The 23473-nt window shown below is 36.3% G+C and overlaps 1 protein-coding gene across 1 annotated transcript in view; it reads right to left on the reverse strand.

Moving 5' to 3' along the window:
* The window catches only part of LOC149779248 (uncharacterized), an 89907-nt gene extending 73712 nt beyond the window's left edge, over positions 1 to 16195 (reverse strand). The window contains exon 1 of the mRNA XM_089939832.1: positions 15893 to 16195. The gene's annotated coding sequence lies outside the window, so the exon portion shown is untranslated. The remainder of the gene's footprint in view (positions 1 to 15892) is intronic.
* Between the last annotated feature and the right edge of the window lie 7278 nt (positions 16196 to 23473).

Genomic DNA, 23473 nt, shown 5'->3' on the forward strand with positions numbered 1-23473 from the left:
ATCATGGTTTATGACTGTCATGAAATATATTGGACGCTCAAATACTCCTGAGATATTTTTCTTCTTAAAAATACAGTAAACTGTGTTTGAAATGACAATACACAGAATAAATGGGTCCAAAAAAGGGCTATATACGAAACAGATGTAGCCTTGATCCATCTTCTGTGCAGAATGCTTCTGTTTTTGGTCATGCATAGGCCTCAACATTCTAGCCATAAAATTTAATATTGGAATGCTCATCTATAATCGGGTGAACAAACTTAGCACCTTGTATAGCATTTTCAAAAATAACAATAACACAGAAAAGGTGTCATTATGCTGATAACCCTTATCCGAAGCTGATGTCACGGTTTAAGATGCATCATGGAGTTAAAAAGTAACAGCGCTATGGTGGCTCTGTTGTTAGGGAAGCTGACTGTTGTTATGGAACCATCAGATTACCCATTCTGTTTTGGTTTCATACTTAATGCATAAGGCAACTTTGAGGGATATATTTTGCCAAGGAAAGTGAAAAACCCAACCAAAACTCAAATAAAGAATTTGATCCTTTACCAGACTAGTTTACTGTTTAGTCTGAATAGACCTGATTCACATGGTTATCTCACTTCACTGGTCCTCACCACTTTCCAAGAGTTATTTGGTGTATTTTAATAGTCCCAACAAATCAGATAAAGTGAATATCTGAATGGTGGATGTGAATAAAGAAATTAATCAATGATTAATATAAACTGAAGATTGACAGAAACAAAATGCTTATATGTGGTTGAATTAAAACTTGCAAATGAAAAATGTACAATGATGTGTCTACATTAAAATTAACATAAGTGTAAAATGGTTACTTTGCAATAAAAAAGATAATTAAAACAACAAAACTCTTCTGTTGTCACTGATATAGTATCAGTGAAATTTAAGATGAGACATTTTGTATAGTGAACATTCAAATAATCTGATCATTCACCAATGATCAATAAAACTTTTTCCAAAGAAGAGTTACAATAAACACTGTTATCTTTATTCTCACTAATATTTCATGAAAACTAAGTTCTAAAAACATCTGACATGGTTAAGCAAAAATTATCTTCAACAACAAGAAAAAGATTTAACAATTCCACAAGTCTATAGAGCAAACATTTATCTTTAAAAAAAGGCAAAGGATATTCTAGCCAGCGAGTCCCATCTATTGTTATACTTCTTGCATGAAAATGCCTGTTACTTTTATACTTGATGTTGCGGTATTTGATCATATTTTACTAGCAAATCCTCAAGGAAGATGTTGCTCGGCCTTCCTTAAGCAAAAACCTGTCAAGTTCTCGTGGAACTGACCCTCATTTGAAAGCATACAACCAGAAAGAAGTGAGTATTTTACTTCCTGGTGAGAAAAGTGAGAAAATTAATCATGCGTTGTTGGGGTTTTTGGGGGGGAGGGGTTGTTGCCTAGTCAAGCACCTGCTATATATTAGGCTGGTGTGTGCCAGAAGATAACCTGTCAAAATTGGGAAGTAATTAGAAAGTAACTGTCAATGACAAAAATGTCAACTCTGATAATAAATTCAGAGCATCTCATGCACTTTAGTCAGTAATCATGATTAAAAAAATGAGATAAAGGCGATTAAATCATATGACTCTGCAGTCTGGAACAATACAATTTCACCATTTAGCAACCATGTGTTGGAAACTCGATTTCAATTGTTACAGAATTTTTTTGATAACTTAAGGAAATCTGTCTCTTAAAACATGTTTACTGTTATTAATGTCTGGTGTCAAAGGAAAAAGCCTGTAGGATGTTATGCATGTCTGGTGTCAAAGGAAAAAGTCTGTAGGATGTTATGCATGTCTGGTGTCAAAGGAAAAAGTCTGTAGGATGTTATGCATGCATGGTGTCTAAGGAAAAAGTCTGTAGGATGTTATGCATGCCTGGTGTCTAAGGAAAAAGTCTGTAGGATGTTATGCATGTCTGGTGTCAAAGGAAAAAGTCTGTAGGATGTTATGCATGCCTGGTGTCTAAGGAAAAAGTCTGTAGGATGTTATGCAGGTCTGGTGTCAAAGGAAAAAGTCTGTAGGATGTTATGCATGTCTGGTGTTAAGGGATAACAAACAGCTTGTGACAAAACAGTTTTTTTAAATGTCAAATGTGCAAAGAATTTTGTATTTACTTGTTTTGTTTCTTTTTAGCACATTTAAGGGATAATTTCTCCATTCTTTAATGCAACTGAGAACTTTTCTAAGCAACAAGTAGATAATACACAGTTACCAAACATGAGGTCATGGTTGTTTTACCTACTGATTAACCAATCAAATTAATGTTTTCATGGACCTGAATGTAAAAAAAATGTAACTTAGAAAATACCTTTGCTAAGCCAAACAATATGTGTTCCTTATTTCACTGGTTTTAAAATTAGGACAGCAGGTCATTTTTTTAAACATATATTTAAAGGTGATTTTTTTTAACCATGGGGAAAATATGCTCAGGTTGGCAATTAGAAACAACAGTCGGCCAACCTGAAGCACACATTTTTTTTCCCTTAATGAGAACTCTCCCATAATACATGTATATAACAGATATACAAGAACCTACAAGCCATATTTAGTTTGCAATAAGTACAATATTCTTTAAACTAATTTGTTATGTTCACAACCAAACCATGGCAACCTCATGCTTATACTGAAAGTATCTTTTGTGTGGATAAATAATAGTAATAGTAATAATAATAATAATAATAATAATAATAATAATGAGGACTGTATAGCGCCTAATCTTTAGAAGCTCTAAGCGCTTTACAACCTTAGACAACACCTATAAGATAAAAAACATATGATGATAATATATGATTACAGAAACAAACACCATGAAATTAGAAAACATTAAAATACATGCTGAAAATATTTAAGGTAGGAAACATTATTAGGTCTTTAAGTTTGTTCTTGCAGTCGAAATAAGTGAGTTTTGAGAGCCCTCTTGAATGTACTGTGGTTTCAAAGTCTCTATTCTTTAACATGTGTAACTCACTCAACTAAATTAAATGATTTAATTTCATATAGTGTTCACACTGCTCTCAAGTATTTTTTAAATTATTCAACTTCTATAGTCAATTATTTGATAAGAGAGATATAATACATCATGTTTATATGTCTGTCTGTGTCCACAGGTTATCATAATTACACAACTTACTAGATGGGGAAATATTTGGAAAAAAATCGACTGGCATGATTAAAAATGGCTTTAAAACTATCAGTCCAATTGTTTATTAAAGGTGACAAACCACTGTATAGATTTCAGTGATACATTACCACGTTTTGTGATACAAATCAAACTCTACATATCAAAGCAGTATGTGATTTGGATTTTTTTAATGTACTTTAAAAACATGTCATCTCGCAATGATGCCTGTAGTGTGGCATTTTAAAGTGACATCAGTCACTGGGGAATCATGCTGCACACATCATGCCTCACCCAGTCACATTATCCTAATGCCAGGCTGACCAGTCCTAGCTGACCAGTCCTAGCTGACCAGTCCAAGCACTAACCTCTTAAACCTCTTAATGCTGAGCAGCAAGCAAGGCAGTTGTTAGTACTATTTTAATGGGATTAATTTCTAAATCACTCAGGTTAAATAAATAATGTTAAAACTAGTGATCTATACATTTTGTGCAGTACAAAAAACCACTAAATGCTTTTCGCTACATATTTTCAATGTGATGTTTCTTTGATTCTCTTATATACAGTCATAATACATTACTAACAGAGTTATAGTTATGGATACAGTTACTGTTTAAATAATGCATTTCACCAATATTTTATGTGCAACACACATACTGCTAGGGCCATGATAATCACCTCCACCCCCCCCAATGTATAAGTGGACTCAACCATTATCAGCCTCTCTCCCATAAGCCTTGCACACAGGGATTTCAATTACTCATACTGGAGTGACCTTTCCCCTCTAGAACTTATTTTTGGTCACTTGAGTCCAGACATATGCTACTTTGGAAACAAATACAGCCATGTTTTACTGAATATTTTATCTTCTGATCTTTACCAATAATCAATGTCCATGTGTTCTCAATTAGTGTCAATATCAATCAAGATTATCAAGATATTTCAGTTTAATAAGCTTATGATGTAATCAAATCAGTCTAAAATCACCTTTGACAATTCTTTATCTTCATTTTTGTGGGTCTTTTTTAAGGACCTTAATTGGTGCCACAGAGGGAACTCTCTTGATTCAAAGACGACAAATAATGGTAGCCAGGAAAGGGCACAGCCTTGAGTGAACCATGTACACATATGCACACATGGCACTAGTCAGTCTGTTTCCAATTTTATTTGGCCAGTTAGAAAATGTATATATTTTACTTATTACATGTCATATGCTCACATCACTACTTTTAAAATCATGTCTGTCATTGGTGAAGAGGTTTACCTCAACTATATGAAAAGACAGAGGGAAAGATGTGTATATTTGACCATCTAACCTGATCAAACTTGAGAGCTGCTTCCATCAATCAAAAATATCATTGTGGCCCAGAACTGGATGAAATTCACTGCAACAATTGTGTCCACATTTATAAAATTAAAGACCTATTCTGTCAACAACAGAATAAAAATTATTTCATCAGACAAAAATACAATGATGATTAGGTTATTTTGTTTCTCTGAGTTTCTGAATTTTAATGTTAATAGAAACATTAATTAAGTACTTTACCAGTCCACTCCAAGATCCAAACAATTGATACATGACCCTGCTAAGTGAAACACAAAAGGTAATGGTACAGTTGGATTCTGATGAGTGATTGCTGAAGGCATGCAAAGGTAATGATGATGGTACAGTTAGACTCAGATCCATCCTCTATCACTGATAATAGAAGGCATGTGCAACCTCCCCCAGGGCACAGGCCAGATACCAATTTTGAATGATCCACCTTATAATATAAATGTAGCCAGGCAACACCAGAGCTGTAGGTTGCATATGCCTGGCTAATGGCATGCAAAAACAGCATGGTTAGAATGATGGACATATGCAGGCAAAGCTAACCTCCAGCAATGATTTGTGGTGTGATTTCTATGTCATGGAGTCCTGACAAAAATGAAAAATCATATGCATGTACAATTTGGTTAGAGATATGAAATTTTCAAAATAGATAGGATCAAATACTGGTAATTATTTTTTTTTAAGGGAAGGTCATATAAAAACATTGAAACAAATTCCAGGATGAAGTCAGTAAAATGGTCAAATATTTGTCAGGCTGCAATGATAAATATTCTGGTGAAATTAATGGGCAATTAATCAGTTATGTGCATTGTCACCGGTTCGATCCTAGACTTTTTATTCATATATTTAAAATAGAAAAGAATACAAACCATACAAAAACTTGTAATAAAAAAGGATAAAATAAATAAGTACAGTCTATATTTTCATCTAATTAATTGGTAAAGCAAATAAAACTGTAAATATTTCTTAATAGATGTTACTAGCAACACTCCAAACAGAAATAAGGACAAAGTACAGTTATAACTAACTATATTTGCATTAATGCACCATTCACATGCCATTTTTAACTTCACGCATAATACAGTGTGATTTCTCACATTTTTGCTGACTGTTATGGCACTTGGTCATTATCCAAATCACATTTCTGTCATGCTTAAAATATTTTACATTCTCAAAACAAAAGTTTCACAAATAAATCTGCATCCTTGTGCATGATTTCAATAATTGTTAAGTAATTTTCTGAGGTAAATCAGAGGGCTAGTCTGTCACTTTTGTATTGCACACATGTGCAACAGTCCCCATTTTTGGAGTAAGCATGCCAGAAATAGTAACAGTTGTTAAGGCTTCCAAAGCAGGCATAGCTTTGCATCACTAGGCAATTAATAAACTAATTTCACCTGTAAGTTAAGCCAATGCTATAATACTTTCACCACAAGTTACTTACATTTCATATACATAATCTGTTAGTAAGAAAATCTTCAGACTCAAAAAGAAGAAATTCTGCACATTCAAATTAACTGTACACTCAAAAACAAAATCTATTACACTCAAACAGAAATCTGTACACTCAAAAAAAGGAAATCATAAACTGAAAAGTAAGAAAATATGTGCACACAAAAGAAAATCTGTACAATGAAAAAAATCTGTAAACTGAAGAAAAAAAATACATGAAAAAAAATTGTGCATTTAAAAGAAAATCTTTACATTCAAAAGGAAGACATTCTGTTAATTCAAATGTCATCTACACCCAAAACCAAAATCGATACACAATCAAACAATTATGTACACTCAAAAGATGACACTTTGCACATCCAATTGAAAAGCTGTTCGCTCAAAAGAAAGAAAACATGTACACTTGAAAGGAAGAAAACTCAATGGAAAATTTATATACTCAAAAAAAAAATAAAAAATGTACATTCACAAAAGAAATCTGCACACTCAAAAGGATATATGAATTTATCGCCTCTATCTTAATCAAAACCTACAATACTGGCAAACTGAATGCAAACATCTGGCATATTGTCATGCAGTACCAGTTTCATTCTGATGAAAGCAAGTGTTGTAGAAGTTATATGTTTAACACTTGAGCTTAGCATTAATTATTTATGCAATATTTTATAAACCTTGTATTGATACTGTTTTCACATACACAAATAAATGTGTCAAGATAATTATGTTTGTTCATCTGCGTATCTATACTTTGAAACTTTTAGTTTCAAAATAGCTGAGTGTACAATAAATTTAAGAAGAAATTTTTTATAATAATTTTGGTGTACTCTACATTTGGGTATCTACATCAGTACCAGTAAAGAGAACCCATGTCCCCGTATTCACAGGCCAATCAAGAATCATGTCCCCATATTCAGAGACAAGAAACATGTCCCCATATTCAGAGGTCAATCAAGAATCATGTCCCAATATTCATAGACAAGAAACATGTCCCCATATTCAGAGGTCAATCAAGAATCATGTCCCCATATTCATAGACAAGAAACATGTCCCCATATTCAGAGACAAGAAACATATCCCCATATTCAATGCCAAAGGATTAGACTCATCCCCAAATTCATGGAAAAGACAAGAACCAGATAAAATACAAAACAGTTCTGATGAATAACAGGCCCAGAATTTAACATAAATTTCATTTGTTTCCTGAAGGAGTAGACTAAGAAATTTACTTATCCTGCTAGGGGCCCCGAGTGGCTGCATGATCTAAAGCGCTCTTTGCCATTCTTATTACCAACTAAAGACACTATGCCTTGTACCTGCATGGTCTTTGTAGTGACCCCAGCAGACCTGTCTGGCATCTATCACTAGCCTAAGTCTGAAATGTTGTATGTATCAAAAAAGTTAACACAGAATATTGCAAAGGAACAGTTATGTGGCAGTCCACGAAACAGCTGCTTTAGTTCATTAAGAAACAAATTTAATCAACCAAAATGTAAAGCATCTACTACACGAGTGTACATGATTTGTTTACAAAGTAGTTTCTAATACACTATACCTCTCTAGGGCACATGTGTTGTGCATGTGCGTGCAATATGAAGGTATTCAATATTGTAAAATAATGCACGATTCTGACCACGTAAAGTTAACCGATACGAAAATGAGCATATAATAATGCATTGCTATAATCAGTAAGCAAAGCCGAGTAAAAGGCAAGTAAAATCCCCAGTCGTAATGTTAGCTTGAGAAGATCCTGATATGGCAGTGATACGTTAAGTTTTAAAACACCATGAGTAACATGGCACTTAGGTACTTGTCCTTTTTTATTAAACTAGTCTTCTGTTGTCCTCAGCTGCTTCTTGAGTTTGGAAAACAAGTGTTTTTTGCAAGATTAAAAGTGAGATTTAGTATTATTTATGAAAGAATACCTTTAACAGCCTCTTAAATAAAGATTGTAACTTCAACGATGGAAAGTGAAGCATCAATAGAAGAAAAATGAAACGTTTTACTTTTAGGTCATGGAGTTTTAATTTTCCACTAACATATGCACTTATTTTTACTTCACAAAGATGTATGGTTCTTATTCATTTATTTTCACTTCACAAAGAAGTATGGTTCTTATTCATTTATATTTACTTCACAAAGATGTATGGTTCTTATTCATTTATTTTTACTTCACAAAGATGTATGGTTCTTATTCACTTATTTTTACTTCACAAAGATGTATGGTTCTTATTCACTTATTTTTACTTCACAAAGATGTATGGTTCTTATTCATTTATTTTTACTTTACAAATACTGGAAGCACATGGGCACTTGTTTTCCACACATGCTTTTTCACCTTTGGTCTTTTTATCCAGATTTTATTCTAGGAAATGGTTGGAGAGAAAATAAAGTTTTGAATGAACAAACCCCAGATTGGCCTATCAGTGGAAACAACTGACACTAACAAGTGGGTAATAAATACACTGGGTGCTGGGATACAAGATAAACAAGCTGGAATTTAAGCAAATTGAAATTCTGCACATTGGTGATCAGATATTAGCATCAAAAACCAACTGACCAAAGTCCATTTACTGGACAGAGAGAATAGACTGGAGTGATGTATGGGTTCTGCTTCATTTAAGATCAGCAACAAAGACTTAATCAGAAAGTGTCTCCCCATGAAATACACCTTGGGGTGTCTAATCAAGGAAAACCTTGTACATGTTCTGTTTGCAGATACTAGGGGAGAACCCATCATTCTTTATAAAGATGGACCAAGTCTGAGAATTGGTGACTTGATCAATTTGTTTCAAATGGCCAATTTTGTCTGCTTTTCAATATCAATGTCCTACTCTAACTGGAAGTATTAGAACAAAAGGAAGTTTGCTTCAATGTCAGTTGCCCCATATCCTCTGAACCCTGCCCCCCCCCCACCACCACCACACACACACACACACACCCTGTATACAATCAAACCATGTCTAGCAACATGTTGTGGTGTTCAATTAAAGGAAACATAATTAGTCTTGCCATCAGTGTGTTGCAGTCAGATGACATCGATAACACTCTTGCTCAAGAGGAATAATTTGTTCTCTAGATAAACAAATCTTGTAAAATAAAGCAGTCTGTACACAAGTCTACCGATTAGAGAGAAAATTCAACACATTTTGGAGAAAACAGTCAGTGAGCTTTTGGATGCCAACAAAATATTAGAAATATCTACAGAGTATATAACATAAAAAAGAAGGCAGAATACTTTAAGTAGTCTTCAAAATCCGTGCAATTCATGCAAGTGTAACAAAAACCATGGCAGTAATAATTAGCAGTAAAAAAATGTCTGAACCTGAGAAATATTTCAAAACATGGAGAACTGAGGTGAAAGAGGGACCTTTTCTGCAATGCTTCCTATCCAGAGCATACTCAAGAAATGTATACGGCAAATATTCCAAATATAAACCATAAATAGTGGCGACTATGGTGACCCTAGAATTGAGAAATCCTGACTTCTTAAAACTTGCAGGGGTGCTGAACAGGAATGGAAAGAGGGGAAATAATTGAATACCCAGGAATGGAAAGAGGGGAAATAATTTAATACCCAGGAATGGAAAAAGGGGAAATATTTTAATACCCAAAAATGGAAAAAGGGGAATTTATTTTAATACCAGAAATGGAAAAAGGGGAAATATTTTAATGCCTAAGGGAACAAAACCAATTGTGCCATATGGATGCATGCAGATAGGAGGAGAATCAGTAAATATCAAAGAACCATTGCCAATAATGAGGATAATAAAGAAAAAAAAAACATACAACCAATCTTAACAGACCTTTGGACAAAAGTAAAAAAAATTCTCAAAAACTGACCTGGGGAAAATAAGGGAAGGAAACCCAACCAACAGGCAAATGCCTCAAAGGAGGTGAGTGCAGAACTTAATTCCCAAGAACTCACAACTTGGATACCAAGAATAACAGAACAGAAGAACCTCAAACAAAATTACTTTTTCTTTATAATACTGCAATAACACCTTCAGGCATTTTGAACATATATGATGGGACATATCTAAAGTTCTAACCAGCTATAATTCAGGGTTCATACAGAATTTGGAATCATAAATTCAAAGACTTTTCTCAAACTTTCAAAGACCACAAACACAGATTTTCAAGACCTATTTTTGCTAACATTTTGTATACAAGTTATGTCATATGAGGAAACAACAAATGCAAAATACTACAATATTGTTTAATGCTGAAATTCAAACTAGAATTAATCAAAAGAAAGACACAAGAAAAACTCAACTACATCTGAATCGAAGAACCTTGGACAATTTTATTTGTGATTCTGGAAAGATATTAAATTGTTTGGGTTTATTTCAATTCTCAAAGATTTTTAAAAAGACCTCAGGGTAATCTGCTCGATTTTCCCAAACTTTCAATGCTACCTCATTTTTCCAAAACTGTGAAAGACTGTAAGAACCCTGTATATTTGCTGGAATGAACTCTGAACTGACGATAAATGCATCATAAATCTGGAGTTATAGATATATTGTAAGAATAGATGTACCGTGCATGTTGTTTGAATTTGAATTTGAAGATGAGCATGTCATTGCAGATTGGTTTGGTTTCTGCGAGTATGTGACACACAAAATAAGCCTGAGCCATTTTTGGGGTTCCTGCAGAATTAACACAAAAAAATTCCATGGCTTTTCCAGGGCCATTTTTAAAAAATGAAGGACCACAATATCTTGCAGACTCAGTCAAGTAACTTATATAAAGAAAGACATATAACAATGAAAAATAACTAATGAGTGAGGACAAATATGTTTATTTTTGATCATAATCATGTTGTTGGAAACATGTTTTTTTTAACCAGTGCTCAGAGCTCTAAGAAATTAGCAATTATCAATTTTGTAACTCCATTTATCAGAAATTCCATGACTTTTCCAAAACGTTGCAAGGTTTTGAGAAATCTCATGACTTTTCCATGTCCTTGCAATTTCTTTTTTAAATTCCAAACTTTCCCAAGATTCTATGGCCTGTGGGAACCTGCACTTTTTAAACTCAGAAGGAAAATAAAATACATCAGACTTGTTTAAAGATTATTCCCAAAAACTGCAGGACTAATAATTTTGCAACGCAAGTAGTTGGCCAATCAGTTTCAATACCATGGACAAAAAATTCCGTTTAATAATGAACATAATGAAGTTTTCCCAAAGTCTTGAAAAGCATGTAAAAACAGACACAATGAGTTCTTTGTGAGAACTAGATCTTGAAATTGGACAGGTTGCTCCACGATCTGTCTTTTTGGGATCATTTAAAAATTTATCCTGAGCAGATTCAAGTTATTTCCAATTGTTATCATGGGCATACGCAGCTCCTATTAAATTTGATAAAAAATCCAGTGGGGTTATCCCTCTGCTTTTGGCTCGCCCCAAACAATTCTTCTGGAAGCTCATGCAAGTGAAATCCCCATCAAAGACACAATTTGCAAAATGTATCGCTTGTTATTATTAACTATTAACTGAGCGTGGTTAGTTTGCCCAACTCATGACTGAAGGGTACAGCTTTGCAGCTAACCAATGAATCACCCCCATATTTGCTGCTGTACAGTGTATTTAGGCAAGGAATCTTATTCCTTCTGCATTGGCACCAAGTAATCTACTTGTGCTGCTTTGCTGTAAAACACCAATCCAAAACAAAAACTAGGTGATGTCCAGCCTAGGAGTACATGCAGTGTTCCCATTTTCTAACCTGTAAAGCACCAATCCAAAACAAAAACTAGGTATGTCCAGCCTAGGAGTACATGCAGTGTTCCCATTTTCTAACCTGTAAAACACCAATCCAAAGCAAAAACTAGGTTATGTCCAGCCTAGGAGTACATGCAGTGTTCCCATTTTCTAACCTGTAAAACACCGATCCAAAACAAAAACTAGGTGATGTCCAGCCTAGGAGTACATGCAGTGTTCCCATTTTCTAACCTGTAAAACACCAATCCAAAACAAAAATTAGGTGATGTCCAGCCTAGGAGTACATGCAGTGTTCCCATTTTCTAACCTGTAAAACACTAATCCAAAACAAAAACTAGGTGATGTCCAGCCTAGGAGTACATGCAGTGTTCCCATTTTCTAACCTTACTGCATTGATCATACACATTTAAAGCATTCCATGAAAAAGACTGCTACCAGATACACAGTATTAAAAAAAAAACATTTCATGCAATTTCATTCTGGCCCTCTTTTGGTTCTTTCCTGAAGTAACAATGCTACTCTTTATTGGCAGAAAAATGATGACCATTATGAGACAAAAATACACGAACACTAAGTGGACAAACTGTTTGAGGATTCTGGAAATGTATCCCAATAATTTTACTGTACAGACAAGAAAACACCCAACACTGCAGTGAAATACAGTTCATGGAGACCTACTTTTCTCTAATCTCACTGTTGGAGCTAGAAAGATTGGGTGGATGTAAACACAATATATGGAAAAGCCAGAAGTGCTTTACAAGCTAGCCCACAGTGGGTAAACTCAGTTGAGATTCCATGGTATCCAAGGGCATTTTCTGAGAGTGTGGACATGTTTAACACAATAATTGCAGCTTGCATGTGTTTGAAAGAAACCATTCCAAAAAGGACAGCTTTACATCTGGGTATTTTAAAGTAATCGCTAGAGATGAAAACTCATCTACATCATTTAAGCAAGCATCTAGCATATGACCTTATATTATAGTACTCAACATGTTATACACAAAAATAATCTTCTATGGACATTATTAAAGAGCTTATTTACAAAACTGTTAAGTCCCAGCAAAACCTGTGTCAAATTGGTGGTCTTCACAAGGTGGACAAGAACAGCTAATTAAATCATTAAATTCAAGGACTTTCAGTTTTCATTCATGTTACTATGTATTAAGAGCTGTATACTTTTCAGAAATTGTAATTTTCATGTGTAATTTATGAATTAATGATTGTTTTTATATTGTAAACCTATGAATATATGTGCATTTCACAGGAATAACATGCAAAGTGATTTAGCTTCTCATCAACATTTCTTGAGGAGTATATAAATGCATTTTCCATGGTGATGTAAAACAGCCAGGGTGGTCCTTTCAGCAACAAGGTATTAGTCCTTTCATGCACTTCATAACATGGTCATGTGATTTGTCATCTGACTGACCATGGCCTGAGTGACTAAGTACAGACTCTGTGAAAAAGAGCATTTAGAGCTTATAAACTTATATTTATAATGTTACTGCATCACCATACCAGGTTGCATAGGAACAGTGAAGGGCAGTGATAAATCTGAATTTTTTTAACAAAAGTTTGGACACTATACTTGTCCAAAAGAATTTCAAGAAATCCAAGATAACATTGTTCTTCTTTTTAGCTTCTAGAGCACTGAAAGGATCCAGTTACCTTATTAGGTTTAAAATTGCAAACAATTTCATTTAGGACCCATCAGATGTCATAATGCCTATCAGAAAGAAAAAAACTTTGTTTCTGGCTTCCTGACCAGCCCTAATTTTTAAATGTCAGTATGATTATTTTTTTGGACCATACAAAAGAAAAGAGACAAACAAATTTCTATTTTCTTTAATGTTGTAACCAGTCCTGGGGAGGTTGTAACAGTATTAGACTTCAAGTCACTAAGGTTCTTACTATTTCTCCCAATATTTGTAAGCACCTACTAGACATAGACTAGAAAGCACAATTTAATAATGGCTACCATAGCACAATGTACGTTAACTGAGGATACCTTCAAATTTATATATGTAATTATATTGAGTGTATATCTAACAATGATATAACACTGTGTTCTTGGGTAAAACTGACAGGGTCTATTCTCAGTGGAACAAAATCAGATTATGTGATTTGAATTCATTTTTAATAAATGGAGGGGGGGAAAAGATACGAAAAAAATAATATTATTCCAACCAAAAAGGATTTTCAAAATGGCAGCCAAAGTTTAGGGGTAGTAGTATGCTATAAGTGTGTTTTGGATTTTTTTACATAGCTTTAAAAATATTGCAGTCATATTCCGACAATGTCTGCATTGTGACAATTTATAGTGATATCTAGCACTGGCACATCATGCCGCTGACATGTAGCATGGTGTCCCACCCAGTCACATTATCCAGGCCGACCTGTCCTAACACTAACCTATTACTGCTCAGCACCAAGCAAGGCAGCTGCTAGTACCAGTTTTTAAGTCATTGGTATGATCTGGCCAGGGTGGGGTGGGGTGTTGATCCTGTGACCTCCCGCATCCGAGGCAGACGCTGAAACCACTAGGCCACCAGAGCAGTGGAATAGTAGTATTAACATATTCTAATAAATGCCAGATGAAAGGCATCACAATTAGGTTCCTCTGCTCTATTATCAGTAGAGCTGCTAAAAATTGGTCAAATTATCACACCTAATGTTCAACTGAAAAACACGGATGATTTTGTTTCAACTAGTGCTACGTGGTATGGGTGACATGAGTGGTCTAACCTCCGTTCTTGTGTGCTCTGCTAATGCGTATATGTAACAAAGCTTGTCAGTAGCCTCCCGTGGTCTGGTGGTTCTTCCTACACCATATATACGTGCTGCCAAGTATAGTCTACCATGTGCTGAAAAAATGGCATTAAACCCACAACAATCAACCAGTGCTCATTCCGGAAATGGGAAAAGTGGCTTATGGTGACTGATATCATATCATAAAGTGAGGTTCTTGTTAATACGCTTGCCTATATTTTGTTTATTCACAAAATTAACAAATATACTGTTATCACAGCTTTACTGAAATCACTTTTCTGGTCTGATTCTTGCCCAAAACAGCATGGACAGCCAATGTCAGTGTGTCTTTAGGAATGGCATGAAGTTTCCATTTCCTCCGCATGATATAGTCAACAGCCTGTTAAAAGTATCATTAAAACCAACCAAATTCTGCATGCAGACTGTATTCCAATGACCATCACACAGTGGGAATGACCATATCGTTACTTACAATGACTGAAACCAATGAAATTCTCAAATGGATGTTAATAACACTCAACTTTTTTATATTGACTGAATCAAGATATTGACTGAATCCAGAAATAAAAGCTCTTTATGTATTTAGAACTATATTTATATAGAACTATATAAGTTTGAAAATCCATGTATTTTGATACGATCCCTCAACTGGCTAAGGTGAAAACTGTATATCTGTCCTTCATGCAGTCTTCAAGCTGAGTAGACTAACAATTTGTTCTCCACCTCATTTGCTTGACTGTCGTTAAAATTGAACTATTAAAAAACTGAGCATAAGATTATGTCTACATGTTTTGGACCAACTCTATTACACTTAAATAATGTTTTCAAAGGTATTGCAAAAAAATTCAACACACTCCAGGAGATAATGTATTGATGTTTTTATTTTCGATGAAAGTGGTGCTGCATAACTTATCCACAAGGTGTACAATAGACTTTTCAGCGCACCGAACCTGGATGGTCCTTGAATTTGAAACTTGAAAGGGAGACACCTAACAATAATAGCTCATTACGTCACGAAAAACCCGCCTGTTCGGTTCCCTTTATCACTGCCCATATCTTTTACCGTCCACTGCGCTAACGCTGTTATGTCATATAGGTCAATCATAAAAGCCTAAATTAGTATTGCGATTCACTAGGGATCCGCCATAGCAGTTAAGACAGCTTTGCTTGAGAAATTACAATTTCCGGAAACACAGATACAGTAGCGTTACTACACACACGGTACAAAAACTGCACTGTGCGGGAGAAAGAGTTCGTTTGTTTTTTTAATCAATTTCAACCCCGAGGCTAGCTTTCCTTTGTCGGCTTATCTCTCCACTTGTTTGGGTCGAGGCCAACGCATTGGGATCACTCAACTATGACCGTTGTAAAACGAGCTACTGGATAGACTGAACATTGCCGTCTTTGTTCTCATGCATAATAAAACATTTACCAATACATTCAAATTCTAACATCACTTACCTGATATGATGAGTTTCAAAATCCAAACCGCGTCTTTTGGTAGCAGCTAATATTACATTTAAGGGAACATTCTCGCTGTTTTTGACATATGTTGTCTCAACAACTTGAACTACGCGCGTGCGAGTGCCTTCCTTTGTACTACGCCCTCTATCGGGATGCATTTTGAGCTCAAGTTCAGAGCACAAAAACACAGCAGGTGCGCGGTTGTTGTTTTTTTTTTTTTTTTTTTCTTTTTTCTTTTTTTTTTTCCTTTTCCTTATTCAATTTCTGTCTATGCCTTCAGGGGAGAAAAAAAAGAAGCATTTGTTCAAGTTCAGCTATAATACATTTACTGGAAATCAAGAGTTCTTATCGTCTGGCTACAAAGACAGAGGGAAGATAAAATTAAAGATAAAAATATTCGGATTTATAATTTTAAAAAAGTTTCATCTTAGGCTAAAACTAAAAGCTTAGTTTAAACTGTACATATTTCAGTCTGAAAGTAAACGAATAAGCCACGAAATATGAATTCAAATTTCTACTTCTACCATCACCACTGGTCAAATTCATTAGCATCATGATAACTTATCGAATTAGATTAGTTAATAAAAAATATAAACACACACACACACACGTGTGTGTGTGTGTGTGTGTGTGTGTGTGTGTCATGAGTTGTAAACGTGATCATTTGAAAGGAAAACTAGTACTAACATGTATTTTTAGTTGGTTGGTGTTTTTTCATTGTTTACAATGCACTCCAGTTCAAATATATTTGTTTTGGGGAATTATTTTATTTACTGTTGTTTTTAAATATTATTTTTATATCAGCCTTTAATACAAACTCAGTGTGTACGTGCGTGTGTCTTACTACCGTAAAGTACTGTTCTGCTGTTCGCTCGGATCTGATTACATGTGGATATGAAATACTAGACATAAGCACGTGCTATTCTAAAATCTTTACAAGGGACACACAACGATGTCTTTAGTTCATGTATGATGTTTCAGGCCATATTGTCATCAATAATTACTCCAATAGGTAGTGGTCACCTATTACGTGTTAGGCTGTAGACCAAAACATGTTTAGAGGTGAAATCCATGTGCGGGCGCCGATGAGTGACAACACCATATATCAACACCCTGATACATTATCATGTATCAACTTCCATAAACAACACCATATATCAGCTCATGTAACAATATCCTGATGCAACACCATATATCAACTTCTAGATACAATACATATCAACTTCCTGACACAACACCATGTATCAACTTCCTTATACAACACCATGTATCTGTTTTCTGATGCAGCACCATATAACAACTTTCCTGATTCAACACTATATATTAACACTGATGCAACACCATGTGTCAACTTCCTTATACAACACTATATATCAACACCCTAAAGCAACACCATGTGTCACCTTCCTTATACAACACTATATATCAACACCCTGATACAACACCATGTATCACCTTCCGTATTGAACACCATATATCAACATCCTGATAACAACACCATGTATCAACTTCCTTATACAACACAAAGTATATAAACTTTATGATGCAGCACCGTGTATCAACTTCCTTACACAACACCATGTATCAACATCCTAATGCAACACCATATATCAACTTCCTCATACAACACCCTGTATTAAGATGCTCCGTTACGGATCACTGCCATCTCACCTCTGTCTTCGCCGGTTCGAGTCTCGAATTCAGCCAGTGTGGGTATGTGAGAAAGCTTGCATGTATCTTCTCGTGGGTCGGTGGTTCTTTCCAGTGTTTTCCCGGGTTCTTCCTCCACCATTAATACTGGCCACCATATATAGTCAACCGTGTGCTGAAAAACAGCTTTAAACCCCACGACAACAACAACAACAACCATGTATCACTTTATGATGCAGCACAGTGTATCATCTTACACAATATCATGTATCCACATTCTCGTGCAACACTGTATATCAACTTTATGATCCAGCACTGTGTATCAACTTCCTGGCACAACACCATGTATCAACATCCTAATGCAACACCACATATCAACTTCCTCATGAAACACCATGCGTCACCTTCCTTATACAAGACCATGTATCATTTTCCTGATGAATCTTTAGCAAACTCTTTTTTCAGGTTCAGTTCTAGGGAAGACATTTTGTATGGGATGATTGTGTTGGGGGATTTGGATTTGGAATTCACCAATGGAAATGTAAATCTTGACTTAAACTTAGGATGGCTAAGTGTTAGTGAACCACTTAGAAGTCCACAGTCTAGATTTAACTTATATGAAAACGTACATTGTTGAAACTGAGTCATGGTTGTGTGTTTTTTTTCTCTGTAATCTCTGCTATGGATTCCGAGAATATCAAAATATTTTTAAAACATTGGATTGTTTCAAATATTATTGTATGGGTATTTTTATTAATTCACTTGAGATCACTACGTTTTGTTTTGGTCACCTCATTATTTTACATATCGCACACGTTAACATGTTATCTTCCAGTCCCTGTATATATATATATATATATATATATATATATATATATATATATATATATATATATATATATATATATATATATATCACCCATCATTAACGAGTTATCTCAGTCCCTTACATAGTTACATATCGTCCGTCTTAACAGGATACCTTACAGTCCTACACATACTTTTACACCATCGTTTACATTAACGCACTACCTTATCGTCCCTTATATAGTTTTGCATGTCGTCCACGTTAACACGTTACCTTACGGTCCCGTACATATAATTTTCCACAACACCCACGATAACGAGTTACCTTAGAGTCCTTTACATACTCGCTTGCACATTGCCACGTTAACTAGTTTTCTTAGAGCTCCTAAATCATCAAGTATTTACTTTGAGCCCGTGAGGACAAATTTTACTAGAGTTGTTCAAGACACTGCCTCCATTGAGGATTAAAAGACGAAGTCCACAATGTCCAATAAACCAAAAATACTTGCAGAAGTATCGTATGCACTCAAGTATAAGTCGAGTAAAACTGCATTAAAAATATCCTGTTCTGCTGTTGTTGTTGTTCTAGGGTTTAACGCCATTTTTCAGCACAAGATAGGCCATATATGGCGGCCAGTATAACTGGTGGAGGAAGAACCCTGGAAAACCCAGGAAAGAACCACCGACCCACGAGAAGCTACTGGCAGGCTTTCCCACGTACCCACGCTAGCCGAGCCTTGGACTCGAACATACGCAGACAGAGGTGAGATGGCAGTGATCCGGAACGGTGAGCGCTTTAGACCACTCGGCCACTCGGGGCCCCATCCTGTTCTGCCGTAGCATTATGTGCCTGCAGATCGAGCTCTACGTTTTTTGTTCAATTGATTTTTCCTAATAAACTGCACAGACCCAGATCTGTCGGCGCATTATGTGACGGCAGATTTTGGTCTGTACAGTTTGCAGATGGACTCATCTTATAAGCGAGTAAGGCGGTAGTTTGAATGAATTTGTTAAGCAGTTTACGTTGTCCACTTTCTGAGTAATATTGTGTGATTTTGTTTACTTAAGACACTGTCCTAGTTGGGAAATAAATGTATAAATGTGCAGAATACATACAAACATGCAGATTCTGAGCAATTGTAAAACAATGGAACAAAACACAGTATTTATAGTGTACAAAAGAAACAAGAAAATACAACTGTCAAATTCTAAATATGTCGATAAAATCGAGTCACTTATCTACGTTTTCTTATAATCATGCCTGCCATATATAATTTCAGCAGCAGAGGGGGCGAATCCTACAAAGGTCTAGAGACCACCAAATGATAAAATAAGCCTTAAAAAAAAAGCTAATCCTACAACAAAACGAGACTTCCAAATGCTAAAATAAGCCTTCAGAAAGGGGGGGGGGGATTCTACAACAGCAACGAGACAAAAAAACGCGACCCCCCCCAACTTGTTGTCGCCGCCCGGGGCTGCGAAATTGAAAATTCCAAGGAAACATTTCCAAAAACTCTTCGAGTTTCTTACGTTAGCGGAATTAAATCATTGACAAATAAATAATGGCAAATATTGGAGAATCATTTACTACCAGACTAGCTCGAGAACGACTTAAAGCAATCAAGAATTTTCTTCCTGTCCGTGATAGTGTTAGACAAAAATTACAAGCAAGACAACAAGCAAAGGAAGTTTTTGTAGAATCCGCGGAGGAATTGTTTAAACCCGTGACTGCATCTACTAAGGCAGTTGCAACTGCAATTGTAGGAAAACCTGATCCTGCCGATGCTGATAAGCCACAACTAAGTTTGCTTCAGGCCATAGAAGGACTTAAGAAAGAACAAACTAAGGCTGTTAGGGGATTTAATTGGAAGACTGATCTTCTTGATAGTGTTGTTGCTGGGATAAAAGCGATACCAATTAATACTCCCGAAGAAGTGGAAGCATTTGGAAAAAGAGCTGCTGCTTATTATCATGAAAAGGAAACAGCCTTAAAAGATCCCGAACAGGAGGTGACTAAACAAAAATTTCTTGATGGCTTATATAAAATAAATAGAAATATGGAGCGATTGGACACAAAAAGTGAAATTTATAAGACCTATATGAGGGGAGCCATAGCTCATGATGCTAAAGTTAAAGAGATTAAATTAGACCGGGGGAAGAAAAAATTTACACCGAGAAAAACTCCAAAATTTAGCCCTCGACCGGCGATTGGTTATAAAGTGAAAGAACCTGTAACCGATCCAGTTGCCGAATTTTTAACGCCCCAAGAAGAAGAAGAGGATTTTCAATCTCCTCTTACTTCTCCGCAACCCTATACGTCAACGACACGGGAAGAACTAGAAGAGCGACAAAACAAATTAACTGATAAAGAAATGGAATTGAATGAGAAAATAAAAGAATTAAAAAAGGGGGATAAGAGAAAAAAAGATGTTAAATCTAATTTAGCACAAGCAAAGAAAGATAGAGAAATTGTAATTAATGAAATTAGTGAAATAGAAAAACAACTAGAGAAATTCGGAAGTGGATACACCGGTCACGGTCATAATATCTGTCCTGATAGCATCGTCAATGACGTATCACGGTTGGAAGTTCTCATCGGAGGAAGACGAGCCAGAAACAATTCTCCGGAAATAATAAACGAAGCCGCGGATATCTGTCAGAGACTATTTCAGCGTGGCATTATGGATATCGGCATCTACCGGGGACTCATTGATGAACTCGCAGACGGTTACCACAGCGACTAGCAAATTTAGTTAGAGAAACAATAATTAAATAAAATGATCGTGCACAATTCTCAACCTAGACACGCTAGCGTGTTACCAGTCCGCGTAGTGAACTCGCGATTACCAGTCTACAGAGCAACCTACGGAGATGGTCTCGGTGATACAGTTACTGGTTTGTTTTCAAGAATAGCCCCTAAGGTGTTACCGATTGCAAAACAATTGTCGATGAAAGCTATTGATGTTGTCAAGGATAAAGCCCTTGGATCTGTTGGTGATCTCGCCGGGAAGGCATTCGCGTCAATCAAGGATAGACTATCACGGTTAACTCGTAGATCAAAAAAACCGCCACCGGTGAAACTGGCCAGTACTGAACTTATGCCCGCGGACGTCAGTAAAGTAATAAATCAGGCTGCCAATCAAAAACTTGCAGAGCTTGTAACCCAAACACCCGAACAAATAAATACAAGCCTGATATCAGGAAGCGGATTTCGTTTTAGAAGACAATAATTTTATATAATGTTCAAACGTGTATCTGACCCAGCGTTCGACATGGATGCACCAACACTAAAAGATGAGTCCGTGCGCGATTATCAGTATTATTCTTATGAGGCAACAGTACCTAATCAACGCGGACGAATTGAATTACGAGTCCAGGATACAAGTAGATATTTCCTGCCCGCTGAAGCATTTCTTGAAGTCACGGGTGAACTTGTAACAGATGTTGCCGCTAATACAGCATACGAAGCTAATGTTCGAGTTGGTTTTGTTAACAACGGTATCATGGCGCTGTTCAAAAGTGCTTCATACAGCATTGACGGAAGAGAAATTGAAATAATTCAGGATAATGTTGACGTTGCTACAACAATCCTGGGATTAGCGAGATACTCAGATGATTACACTAGATCAGCTGGTCCGACTATGATGTTCGCTAAGGATAATTCTGATCATCCTGAACACAGATCTACTATTCAAGTACAAACAGCACAAGGCACTGCTACAGACCCGCAACCGGCTGGATTTGCGGCCAGACCAGGTGCTGCATTTCCAATATTAAGGCCTAGTCCAGATTACAATTTAGGTTTTGCTACGCGTAAATTAATGTTATCAGGTGAACGTAGGAGATTTTCATGCGCAATTCCACTGTCTCACATCTTTGGATTTTGCAGACATGTCAGAAAGGTTATTTTTGGAGCCAATCATACAGTTGTACTTAACCGAAAAAGTGATGACGTTGACGCCATCTGGCGAGAAGACGGTGTTGCTGGCGGTAAAGTAATATTATTCAAGCTTGCTTTGTGGATGCCAGTGATGTCCCCATCGATCACTGAAGAGCAACGATTACTCTCTTTCATGGACACAGGCGGTAAATCACTGATATCGTGGTTAACAACATCAACAGATTCCATTCAAGGTGCCGGTCTCGGGCAGTTTACGTGGCACATAGCATCACAACAGGGAATATCAGCGCCGCGACATATTTTTGTTGCACTCCAGCAAAATGCGAGGTTGACTTCCCAACTACAGAGTCATATGATATTTGACAAACTTAATGTCTCTGAGGTTTCGCTGCGAATAAACGGGCATCAGGAACCATCCGAGGATATACTGATAGATTATACAAACAATCAGGTCGCGCGTGCGTATCATCGTTTGATGACATTTATGGGACGTGATCAAAATATTGATACCGGGTTGCAGATATCACAACTGGATTTTACAACGCTGTATCCGATTTATTACTTTTCGCTGGAACATTTGGATCTAACAAAACAATCTGTCGTTGATATACACTTCAAAGCTCGTGTAGGTGAGTTTCCCGCCGGCCCGCCTGCTGGTTTTAGAGCTGTCGCGGTTATACTCTCCGATAAAGCAATGCTGCTTGAAGGTGTTGGCGGACGAATGAGAGTTATTGACGCTCCCGTAGAAAACATGTAACAATTAGATTAGTTTCTGAAATATAATGTCATACAGTCACGTTAACGTCACCTTGACTTCCGGTCAGACAAAGAAATTGCAATCGAAGAACGCAAGCACGTGCGGGACATCAATAACACTAAAACGAGATCAACTTGTTGGTGGTCCAAACAAGCTGTCGTTGACTAATACTCAGATTAAACATTTTAATAAGGCACTAACAGCAAAAACCGGTGTCCGACTTAATTTCTCTGCTGCAGCTATCAAGGACATGACTAAAACCGGTGGAATATTTCCTCTTCTCGCAGCAATACCGGCATTGATTGCAGCAGCAGCACCAGCCGTAGCAAAGGCAGCAGCACTTGGTGCAGTTGGAACCGCAGCTGGAATGGCACTAAAGAAAGCAACCGGACACGGGTACAAAAAAAAGGGGAGATCCGCTCGCGGATCAGGGCTAAGACTACCAGGAACTCCCGCATCATGG

This window comes from Sinohyriopsis cumingii, chromosome 17, assembly GCF_028554795.1.
Source record: "Sinohyriopsis cumingii isolate HCF-2022 chromosome 17, ASM2855479v2, whole genome shotgun sequence".
Lineage (NCBI taxonomy): Eukaryota > Metazoa > Mollusca > Bivalvia > Unionida > Unionidae > Sinohyriopsis > Sinohyriopsis cumingii.